Source organism: Schistocerca gregaria, chromosome 6, assembly GCF_023897955.1.
Source record: "Schistocerca gregaria isolate iqSchGreg1 chromosome 6, iqSchGreg1.2, whole genome shotgun sequence".
Taxonomy (NCBI): Eukaryota; Metazoa; Arthropoda; class Insecta; order Orthoptera; family Acrididae; genus Schistocerca; species Schistocerca gregaria.
In genome coordinates, this window is record NC_064925.1 from 303,463,832 (window position 1) to 303,476,394 (window position 12,563).

Consider the following 12,563-nt stretch of genomic DNA (forward strand, 5'->3'; position numbering starts at 1 on the left):
GGCGAACCAAAGACTGCCTTTTTTTGGCGGAGTACTTAGATGTAGCAGATCTAAAGAGATTGCTTGCCCTGAGCCTCTCCAACCTCTTTTGGAATACTGCTGCGCGGTACGGGATCCTTACCAGATAGAATTAACGGAGTACATCGACAAAGTTTGAAGAAGAGCAGCACGTTTTGTATTATCGGGGAAATAGGGGAAAGAGTGGATAAAGGATTTGGGTAGACAACATTCAAACAACGGCGTTTTCCGGTGAGGCGCAAACTTCTCAAGAAATTTCAATCAGCAGCTTTCTCCTCTGAATGCGAAAATATTTTGTTAACACCGATCCACATACGGAGAGAAGATCACCATCATAAAATGAGAGAAATCAGTGCTCGCTCGGACAGATACAGGTATTCGTTTATTCCGCGGGCTGTTCGAGAGTGGAATAATAGAGAATGGATGTGAAGGTGGTTGGATGAACCCTTTTTCAGGTACTTAGTTGTGATTTTCAGAGTAGCCATATAGACGCAAATGTAGATAGAAGTGAAATCAGGATAAAGTGGACCCCTGACAAGACGCGCATTGGGACGGGTACTGTCTCTCACATACGTTGACCGGTGAGTATTCAGTGTTGGAAGACCCGGAGGTCAGTACAGCCTTGCAACATAATGCCTGCCCACATCATAAAACCTGGGCCAACATGTTCGGCATTATTCTTGGGTGTATTACGTACATTCATATCAAGAGAGGCGGGAACAGGTTATGCACCCACGAACGCTGTCAACTTGATCGTTTTGATGTTTCAGTTTTAATGGTGTGGGAAGGCACAACGTCGCATGGCCGTACTCACCTCCACATCTATCCACACGGTAGACTCTCCGCTGAAGGTTATTGTGACACTGCAATCCTTCACCATGTGCGTCTTTCGAGGGTTGTATTCAGCCCTGAGTTCGTTCTTAGAGTTTCGTAACTCAGTCGGAAAAACGGAACCGTCGTTGGATCACTTATGTGCCCGGCTGTTAAGACCCCTTTTTCCCCAGTAACAGGTGACGGCATGAAGTTTAAATGTATGTCAAATACTGAGGCCTACGGTCCCCTTGCGGTGTAGTTCCTTAAGTCAGTACTATAAAAATATAGGGCCATTTGTGCCTTACATTCTTATATTCGCAAACTCACTCATCAGACACTGTAGATGAACTACCTATATCCATAACTGAGTTTGTACTTAACGCTCAGAGCGCATGTCCTACTCACACTCGTCCTGTCTTTTTATGAATCACAATGCGCGACCGCGTCGAACTGCGCAGGCGTAGCAGCTCTTGGAACGAGAAAGTTGTTTGACGAATGGACTGGTCCGCCCGTTCTCCCGACTTCATCACATCGAGCACGTTTGCGATGTGTTGGGCCGACGTATTATCTTAAGACCAGCGTGGCAGCAGGCTGCAGAGCACGCTCTGTCCTCAGCGGTGAGCACCCACCCTACTGACAAACGTCTCTCGATTTTTGTAATGTCCAGGGAACCCTCATAAATCTGTGTAATAATTACCTTTGAATAAAAGTGTCATTTCTGTTCATCTTATTGTGTATTTCTTTCACTGCTTTCTATACTGTAGAAATCTCTCTACGTATGGCCCAAGTTACCTGCCTGTAGCCCATCATGCGAAAGTTACTTTGGGCCTTAAGTTTTACACAGCAGTGTATTACTCGGTAAACCAAGCTGTTAATCTGGTCACGGAGGCAGCTCCGCCGTGTTTACCCCGAGAAGCAGGGAGAAGAGGTAATAACAGGGTTCAAATGTACTATATATGCCGATAGTATCTTTTCCCGAAAGAACAGTTACCGTTGATGACCATGCAGCTTTACTAGAAATGAAATAATAACATTTCATTTCATGTCATTTCTAGCAAAGCTGCATGGTCATCTACGGTAACTGTTCTTTCGGGAACAGATACTACCGTCATATAGAGTTAAAATATGGGTTCCCGGCCATTGACCTTCTTGTGCTAACGCACACACTATGCCCGAACTTGTACGGGACTTGTTAGGTTAATCTGCCACGAGTAATGAGGATGATGGGCATACATCTATTAGGCGCACTACAAATGTAGTGGTGTGGACATGTTTGGAATGTGGGTCTCACGGGGAGCGAGCAAGGGAAAGGTCCCTGCAGGCACACTATGGTCTGTGCCCTCGGTGGCTCAGATGGATAAAGCGTCTGCCATATAAGAAAGGAGATCTCGGGTTCGAGTCCCGGTCGGGGCACACATTTTCAACATGTCCCCAATCAAGTTCATCAGCGTCTAGTTGCAGCTAGGGTGTCCATTTAATTATCATTTCAGGGTGGAAATGGCTGTGAGCACAATGGGACTAAACAGCTGAGGTCATCAGTCCCTTAAGACTTAGAACTACTTAAACCCAACAAACCTAAGGACGTCACACACATCCATGCCCGAGGCAGGATTCGAACCTGCGACCGTAACGGTCGTGCGGTTCCAGACTGAAGCGCCTAGAACCGCTGGGCCACTCCGGCGAGCTAAGAACAGGGCACTGTCCCCTTGTTTTACAAGTGATGTTTTATCACAAGCTTGACGTCTTTAAGCGCTGCTAAATGAAGTGCCTATTTGTAGCAACAACATAAACAGAACGTGCGATATTTCTCACATTCCGCGCTCATGTCACTTCCGTGCCACTATCCTTAAAACTATTTTCCCCGACGACGTCGCCGTAACTACTGACTCGTCGTCTGCTGTTTCAGTTGCAGATGGTAATGCCGACTCCTTGTTCCAGTCACGAGGACTGAGTCTATTATATTTTCAGTTTCCTCGTTAGTCATGGTATCTCTCCTCCAGTAGTCATCACACACACACACACACACACACACACACACACACACACAGACGTCTTTGGCGCGATACACAGCCTCTCAAGTCTTCTGATGCCACAACAGCAAAAACTAATATCATAGTTGCAAAAGCAGAATGACCGTATTGTGTAGTGATTAGCGCATTTTGGATAGTAATTCTGATATCTTGGGTTTGGTTTCCCGCTACTACTTCAAATTTTTTGTGGTGAAAAGGTCTCGAAGGAGGTCCATTCAAGCTTGCGAGGGCAACTGGGAAGCTGCTTGAGTATAAAAGCACCGACATTACCTGCAAGACACCGAAGTGGCATTACGTGGCAATGCTTGCACCATGAAAAGTGACAAAGGCCTTTTATTTTCAATAGCAAAAGCATCAGAAGTTACTTATTTGGGTTCGAGTGAGAGATGCTAGACGTACAGCGACTATTGATCTTATTCCAGAATGAGATTTTCACTCTGCAGCGGAGTGTGCGCTGATATGAAACTTCCTGGCAGATTAACTGTGTGCCGGACCGAGACTCGAAATCGGGACCTTTGCCTTTCGCGGGCAAGTGCTCTACCAAGTGAGCTACCCAAGCACTACTCCCACTTCTGCCAGTACCTCGTCTCCTACCTTCTGCCCACGAAAGGCAAAGGTCCCGAGTTATAGTATCGGTCCGGCACCCAGTTTTAATCTGCCAGGAAGTTTCATACCAGCGCACACTCCGCTGCAGAGTGAAAATCTCATTCTGGAAACATCCCCCAGGCTGTGGATAAGCCATGTCTCCGCAGTATCCTTTCTTTCAGGAGTGCTAGTTCTAGTCAGAGACATTGTAATTCTGTCAGAGACAGCAAAGGACTTGGAAGAGCAGTTGAAGGGAGTGGATAGTGTCTTGAAAGGAGGATATAAGAAGAACATCAACAAAAGCAAAACGAGGATAATGGAATGTAGTCGAATTAAGTCGGGTGATGCTGTGAGAATTAGATTATGAAATGAGACACTTAAAGTAGTAATTAGTTTTGCTATTTGGGGAGCAAGATAACTGATGATGGTCGAAGTAGAGAGGATATAAAATGTAGACTGGCAATCGCAAGGAAAGCGTTTCTGAAGAAGAGAAATTTGTTAACATCGAGTATAGAATTAAGTGTCAGGAAGTCGTTTCTGAAAGTATTTGTATGGAGTGAAACATGGATGATAAATAGTTTGGACAAGAAGAGAATAGAAGCTTTCGAAATGTGGTGCTACAGAAGAATGCTGAAGATTAGATGGGTAGATCACATAACTAATAACGAGGTATTGAATAGGATTGGGGAGAAGAGAAATTTGTGGCACAACCTGACTAGAAGAAGGGATCGGTTGGTAGGACATGTTCTGAGACATCAAGGGATCACCAATTTAGTATTCGATGGCAGCGTGGAGGGTAAAAATCGTAGAGGGAGACCAAGAGATGAATACACTAAGCAGATTAAGAAGGATGTAGGTTGCAGTAGTTACTGGGAGATGAAGAAGCTTGCACAGGATAGAGTAGCATGGAGAGCTGCATCAAACCAGTCTCAGGACTGAAGACCACAACAATAACAGTTCTGCAAGGTTCGCAGAAGAGCTTCTCTAAAGTTTGGGAGGTAGAAGACGAGGTACTGGTAGAATTAAAGCTGTGAGGACGGGGCGTGAGTCGTGCTTGGGTAGCTCAGTTGGTAGAGCACTTACCCGCGAAAGGCAAAGGTCCCGATTTCGAGTCTCGGTCCGGCACACAGTTTTAATCTGCCAGGAAGTTTGTTATTGATCTAATTGTTTTCTAGGTCTCAGAGCAGTTCAAATGGCTCTGAGCATTAAGGGACTTAACTTGTGAGGTCATCAGTCCCCTAGAACTTAGATCTACCTAAACCTAACTAACCTAAGGACAACATGCACATCCATGCCCGAGGCAGGATTCTAACCTGCGACCGTAGCGGTTGCACGGTTCCAGACTGTAACGCCTAGAACCGCTCGGCCACTCCGTCTCAGAACAGTTCTATTGGATTTAAGTCTAATGACATGGTGGCAGTAGGTATAGAATCATTGTCTTGCAAAATTTTATCGGTAGAAGAAAGAAGAGTGTTTTGCTCCTTAATTAATGAAAAATTGCGACATTCGTTGTCTACGTATTTTTAATTTATTTTTCACCATTTCTAGATTATAGTCGAAGTTGTCCTCCTAAGTTATAGAGAAGAAATGAGCGCGAAATGAAGTCGTCCATTCACAAGATCGAAACAACGCCTGGAACTGTTGTTCGGCAATACTCATCGGACACTGTCACTTTGTAAACATTTTTTCACTATATATTTTTATGTGTGAATCCACGGTTCATCTAAATAAACTACTGCCCGCTTTAATTCTGATACTTCAGTTTTTCGTAAAAAAAAATGTCGTATGGCCTTTTTTCAAGCATCTTCTCTCGTCGGGACATTACTACTCATTCATTCTGGCGCCTTTTCAAAACCATCAGAACGTCGTTCTGCTCCATATCACACTGCAGACTCTGACGCCATTTATGCCACTTCCTGAGGCCTCTCGATGTCGATTCTGAGCGACGGGGTCTGAAATGTTTTCCTCAGCCATTCATAAGAACGTTGCGTGATTTCAACGCCAGGGGCGGGATTTTGACGTGCTGGAGGTTTAGAAGGGGTGTGACGACATTGCCATCGTGTGATTCGTCCACAGTGGCATTTGGCGGAATTTTAGTGAACTATGGTATGAATGTGGCCTCATTGATCCTCCTCACGCTTCACATGAACTTCTGAGCTCTAGCCTTCTTTTCGTGTGTATCGACACCTTGATGTTTGATACGTTTTAGAGCCCGAGGGTGGCTTCACAGTGCGCCACGGTTTTGCCCCGTTACAGAGGAAGGTTGTAAGCAACTCTGAGACAAATTTCACACCCCTGCGGCTCAATGGGGGAAAACGACGGGGTTCAAAAAAAGTGACTCTTTAATTCCTTTGTGCAGTTTTGTTCCTTTCGGAAGAAACATGATTGTATGTAGCCGCAGAAATGTTTGGTGGGAGATAAGAAAAAATTATGAGATTCGAGCGCAGCACGGCCATGGTTGTAGTCCGCTCTACCGTCACTGCAGGCCAACTGGCGCTCCGTACGGTATTCAATGCAGTCCGCCTTCAGGCCACAAGTGGCTCATCGGGACCATCCGACCGCCGTATCATCCCCAGCTGAGGATGCGGATAGGAGACGAGTGTGGTCAGCACACCGCTCTCCCGGTCGTTATGATGGTTTTTCTTGGCCGGAGCCGCTACTATTCGGTCGAGTAGCTTCTCAATTGGCATCACGAGGCTGAGAGAACCTCGAAAAATGGCAACAGCACATGGCGGCCCGGATGGTCGCCCATCCAAATGTCATCCATGCCCGACAGCGCTTAACTTCAGTGATCTGACGGGAACCGGTGTATCCATTGCGGCAAGGCCGTTGCCACGTATGGTATTCAACAGACTCGCAAATCACTCAACCTCGATTTCTCGAAGTCGCTTTAGAAGCGCATCGGACCAAATCAACACTTGCTACATCTAAATTGGGTGTATGTTTTCCTTGTAAGAAATTTCAGATTCCTTTTATTGGTAGAAAGAAGGCAGCTTTTGGACGAATAACAAAAAGCTCATACCACGTTCGTATCAAAACTTTTTCATATAAGCGTATGTGTGTACTGCGAAAATAACACTGTTTTTCAGTTGTTACGGAGGGTAATTTAAGGCTCATTTTCAGAGGAGGCTGGCGGCTGAAAAAATAACATTGCGCCTTGATGTCAAAGACGGAATTTCCTCACAAAGACAATTCAAAGCGAGCCCAGTTTTCGCGCCTTCATTCGCGCCTACGCGGCTCTTTCTCCACCACGGACGTTTGTCATTCGGCAACTGCGCGGGAGCTCATTTCCGCGCATGGAATTCTGGGTACAGACTCCGCTGAAAGGAGTGTGAGTGTGAGCCGGATTCCGTGCGCCTGGCACTGCTGCCGGTCTTTGCGTAGGGCGTGCAGCAAAAGCAGGCACAATGAAACCAGCCTCAACAGTGGCAGGCGACGCAGAAGAAGCCTAGAGGCCGAAACAGACAGACTACTAGGAGAACGATTACTGTAAAATACTGAGCCAACAAGTATCAAAGGCAGAAATCGCTTTAGCTGGCAGAAAATGACAACAAAAACGCCCGAGTCCTTGCATACCACCGTTTGACACAGATCTGAACTAAACGTTGATAACGAAGGTCCGAGCGCGCGGAATAGTTTCTCATATACTTCAGTATCGCGAAGACTTTATTTATAACACATTGGCTGCCAGACATGAATCATGCAAGAGTATGTACCAGGTCAGACCATTTTCAGATGTGTATATGGCCTGTAAAGATAATTTCTTCAATATCTTTCCCGCTAGGCCTTGTGGACAGGAATTATAAATAACCTTTAATGTCGAATCAAGATTCTTTTCAGCATTACAGACGAAAGACATTTAGTTTTGGAAGAATGTAGGGAAAATAATATAAATGCAGAATATTTAATACCTCGACATGTTGGTTTACGAATTCACAGAGAATGTAACAACATATCGGAATTAATTACTAGGTTGGAAGCTTTACTTTACAACTGTGAATAATTGAAAAATATTTCAAGCACATGCACTTTTCATTTGGACAACCATTACAGTTTTATGAGCTGCTTTGATTTCTTTATGCCTTCAGATTGATCAAATTTGTGAGTGTATCTTCGGTAACATGGTGTACACCCGTTTCTCTTGCTACAGACGTCTAGGAAGACATAGTTCCGCGAACTTGATGTTCTTGGTACATCTTTCGGGTTTCCAATTTTTATCAATGCAGGTGCAACTTTCTCTCGAAATTCAGTTACGTGGACAACTTTGTCAATTACTTGCTTGTAGATAGCATGAACATTGACTGTTGCTGTATTTGTAAAGAGCTAGAATGTAATCTTCTGGTACGGTGCGACATGACTCCTTTTCGTAAAATTGAGACATAAGATGCCATTAGGTCTGACATGTCTGTGAAGGATTTTGCGGCATTGTATTCGAAAACTGTCAATGGTTTTATAGGTTGCTACCATTTCTGAACTTCTTTAGTGGTTAGAAATACGGCGTCATTCCGTTTTCCTACAGTAAAAATTTTCTTACTCTGGACGCATATCTTTTCATCTTTCTCGATCTCGTGGAATCATGCTGGGCCCATAACCCAGAGATCCGTGGATCGTAACCACGCTCTGCTACCACTGTGGTGGATTACCAACACAAGTACAAGGATAGTATACCAATAGGAACAAGAAAGGACGCATGAAGGGCGCCAAAACAGAAATAATGATCATCCATTTATTGCACCATTACACAAGCACATCACGATATATGACACATTATAATTGTCATATTCAAATATTATTACAAACAATATGTATCACGAAGGGCACACACAACGTAGTTTAAGAAATTACAATGGCAGATCAACTCCGCTGTGACAAACAGTGTGCATAATGAAGGCCGCACAATTTTACCAATGTAAGAAATTAAAATAATACTAGCATAAAATTAACTAAAATGCCTTGAAGGAAATGTTTATGAGAAGAACACGACGGGGCCGCAAGGGAGGAGGCAACACAACACTTAACTCAGGCGCACCAAAACAAACAACGGACACCAGGCCGCGCCAACAACGGACACGTAAGGCACGCAACTAATCTCTCCATTGCGGTTCCGCGCGCTCCACCCGAGTAGTAGCTACCTGAAACATTTTAATACTCGGAACAGTACACCAGTGATCAGCAAAATAAAAAAAACAATAAAATGACATAAAAATACAATAATTTAAGAAAATCACATCATATTGTAAGGTGTCAGGCAAATCCAAAACCTTCCATGAAAACCCTGACATGATAAGCAAATCCAGTAGTATGTCACATAGCTCCAAATAAATCGTGACATTAAATTAACCAAAGTAATACGAGTAACGAGTGAGCAAATGAAAAACCACAAACACAACAATGCCTAAATGCATGTCGTACCTTCCCACCGTGAGACCGACGCAGTTCCGAGGGGAGAAACGAGAACAGAAGCCGAGAGCAGAACCGTGTTAAGCTAGAAGGCCCTACGATAAGGGACGGACTGGACACCCACGTCGGCAGTCTACCGCTAAGACTACCACTCGCACGTTTTAGTGTGAGACTTTTTTCCGTCTCTGTTACGTCAAGAACCACCCCCCAGCCCATATTAAAAGCTAGAGCCCTCCAGAAAAACTTACGATAACACAAAAAGGGCCACTACCACCCGCAAGTTTTAGCGTGAGGCTTTTTCGCGTGTCTGTTACATTAGGACCACCCTCCAGCCCATGTTAAAAGATAGAGCCCTCCAGAAGAACAGTATAGATCTCACGATAACGCTAAAAGGACCACACCAGCTGCAGGTTTTAGCGTGAGACTTTTTCGCGTCCCTGTTACGTTGCAAACTTTAAAAACATTACCGCACCACGAAAAGTATAACGTTTCTCATTGGATAGACAGAATTTTTGTAGGCGGAGCTTAAGGTTAACATTGAGACCCTGATTGGTCAGATGAAAACACAGCCAGATAGTTTATTTAAACCAACTTCCGTAAATTGTAGTAAGGAGAAGTTAGGTGGGACTTGCTTCCGAGATGGCGAGGTGAGCGGAGCTGTGCTGCCCGCCGCTGCCCTGACGCTGCCTAAACACCGACAAGGTAATGTTTCACTGGGGAGTACTGATCGGGCCATTCTTGGTTCTCTGATGTATAAAATGATTTTATTATTATTTTAAAGTAACATTATCACTTAAATGATTTAATTCTTGTTGCGTTAATTCCAACTTGGGTTCTGAGAAATTTATTAGTGTAATTACGGAAGATTTAACAGTGACACATGCCCCTTTTACCTCTTTCGTAATCTGTTAATTACCGAAAGACCATAAGCTCATAGTCATATTCTAAACATTCATAGTGGTGTCTGTTTGTTCTATATCGTGTCTCCCTACCACTTTCGCGCAACGACGCTCTGAGCGTGTTTTTTAGGGAATTGACTAGTTTGAACCTGGGACCTGTTGCTGGTAAGGAGACGCCAGACCACACATGACATGTAGAATTCAGAACAGTTCAGTGAGACTAGCGATGATATAACCAAATACTAAATGATCTCAGCGTCAGCTCCACTGCACTCCCTGTAAAAGAATTTTAATACTAACTAAATTTAGTGGAAAGGGTTCAAGGCTTTCCTATTTTTAGTTAGCTGGTAAAATAACGTCGAAAAAGCAGTTAGGTTTACCATTGGAAATTTTATTCTACTCACAAAACATTGTTTATAAATTGCACTATTGATAAAAGGAAATGTTTTAACACAGGATGGTAAAAACCAACTGCGTTCAACAAAAATGTGAACGAATATTCCCTGAATGGGTTTCCAAGTTCTACAATGGATCGAAGGATAACCTATGCCATGTCACATTTATAATCTAGGTTTAAATTACGTTTCACAAAAGAGAAAACTCTCAAAATGGTCTACAGTGACCCTCAATTATCTTTAATTACTTATCTAACTTGTCGTAAATTACAGTGGCTGATGTGGCTTCTCAATAACTATATAAAAGAAACATCATCGCGTTTCAGATCTTTTCTTCAAGTGGCAAATGTGAACACAATGAGTTTTAATTAACGATCGACACTAGTATTACGCAAAAAAGGGGTGTAACAGATGAGTCTTCTGCAGTTCTGAGTGAAGCCTTATGCGCTCAAAAATGCGGTATCACGTACGTTCATTACCTTGTCGGTGTTTAGGCAGCGTCAGGGCGACAGCGGCCGGCGCAGCAGCCATCCAGCTCGCCGTCTCGGAACCAACTCTCTTATAACTTCTCCTTACTACAATTTACCGCAGTTAGTTACCAGTATCAGTTGCAAAGCGATTTAGAAAAGATTGCTGTATGGTGTGTCAGGTGGCAGTTGACGCTAAATAACGAAAAGTGTGAGATGATCCACATGAGTTCCAAAAGAAATCCGTTGGAATTCGATTACTCGATAAATAGTACAATTCTCAAGGCTGTCAATTCAACTAAGTACCTGGGTGTTAAAATTACGAACAACTTCAGTTGGAAGGACCACATAGATAATATTGTCGGGAAGGCGAGCCAAAGGTTGCGTTCCATTGGCAGGACACTTAGAAGATGTAACAAGTCCACTAAAGAGACAGCTTACACTACACTCGTTCGTCCTCTGTTAGAATATTGCTGCGCGGTGTGGGATCCTTACCAGGTGGGATTGACGGAGGACATCGAAAGGGTGCAAAAAAGGGCAGCTCGTTTTGTATTATCACGTTATAGGGGAGAGAGTGTGGCAGATATGATACACGAGTTGGGATGGAAGTCATTACAGCATAGACGTTTTTCGTCGCGGCGAGACCTTTTTACGAAATTTCAGTCACCAACTTTGTCTTCCGAATACGAAAATATTTTGTTGAGCCCAACCTACATAAGTAGGAATGATAATCAAAATAAAATAAGAGAAATCAGAGCTCGAACAGAAAGGTTTAGATGTTCGTCTTTCCCGCTCGCTGTTCGGGAGTGGAATAGTAGAGAGATAGTATGATTGTGGTTCGATGAACCCTCTGCCAAGCACTTAAATGTGAATTGCAGAGTAGTCTTGTAGATGTAGATGTAGTTTAAAAAAAACTATCTGGCTATGTTTTCATCTGACCAATCAGGGTCTCAATGTAAACCTTAAGCTCCGCCTACAAAAATTCTGTCTATCCAATGAGAAACGTTATACTTTTCGTGGTGGGGCAATGTTTTTAAAGTTTGCAACGTAACAGAGACGCTACAAAGTCTCACGCTAAAACCTGCAGCTATTGTGGTCCTTTTAGCGTTATCGTAAGATCTATACTGTTCTTCTGGAGGGCTCTAACTTTTAACATGGGCTGGCGGGTGGTCTTGTACGCAACAGAGACGCGAAAAAGCCTCACGCTAAAACGTGCAGGTTGTGTAGTCGTACAGGTAGGCTGGCGGCGTGGGTGTCCAGCCCCTCCCTTATCGTAGGGCCTTCTAGCTTAACACGGTTCTGCTCTCGGCTTCTGTTCTCGTTTCTCTCCTTGGAACTGCGTCTGCCTCACGGTGGGAAGGTAGGACATGCATTTAGGCATTCTTGTGTTAGTCTGTGGTATTCAATTTGCTCACTCGTTACTCGTATTAATTTGGTTAATTTAATGTCACGATTTATTCGGAGCTATGTGACATACTACTGGATTTGCTTATGTCAGGGTTTTCATGGAAGGTGTTGGATTTGCCTGACACCTTACAACTGTGAGTTTCTGAGAGCCTTGCGAGAGCAGATGTCAGAAGCGTTTACACTCAGCTGGAACAGAGTGCTGTAAGAGCTGACAGAGATTTTTCTGTCTCAGTTCTGTGCTTGAAGGAGGAGGTTGCGATGGAAGGCCGTCGGGCTGCAGTGCTAAAGACAGACTGTTTATGACACTAATACTCCTAACATCAGTTTCTTCTCACTGCAGTGTTGATATGGCGCTCTGGGTAGCAGGTTAGACACATTATACAGAAATACAAAGACGCGATTATGATGTTTTTGTATGTTATTGGCTTCGTATCACTGTTTTAGTCTAGAACTTTCGAAAGCGGCTAACTCTTCGTGCTGTTCGTTTAGGAGGTAAAACATGCCGCGGCCAAATATTACAGCTCAAAACACGCAATTTCGTGTGCACTT

General features: G+C 43.9%; 1 protein-coding gene and 1 pseudogene across 2 annotated transcripts in view; one reads left to right on the forward strand and one right to left on the reverse strand.

The window, feature by feature from the left end:
- The window catches only part of LOC126278434 (kinesin-like protein CG14535), a 1,017,611-nt gene that overhangs the window by 566,556 nt on the left and 438,492 nt on the right, over positions 1–12,563 (forward strand). The gene's annotated exons all lie outside the window — the stretch shown is intronic.
- Positions 6,163–6,280, reverse strand: LOC126279208 (5S ribosomal RNA; annotated as a pseudogene).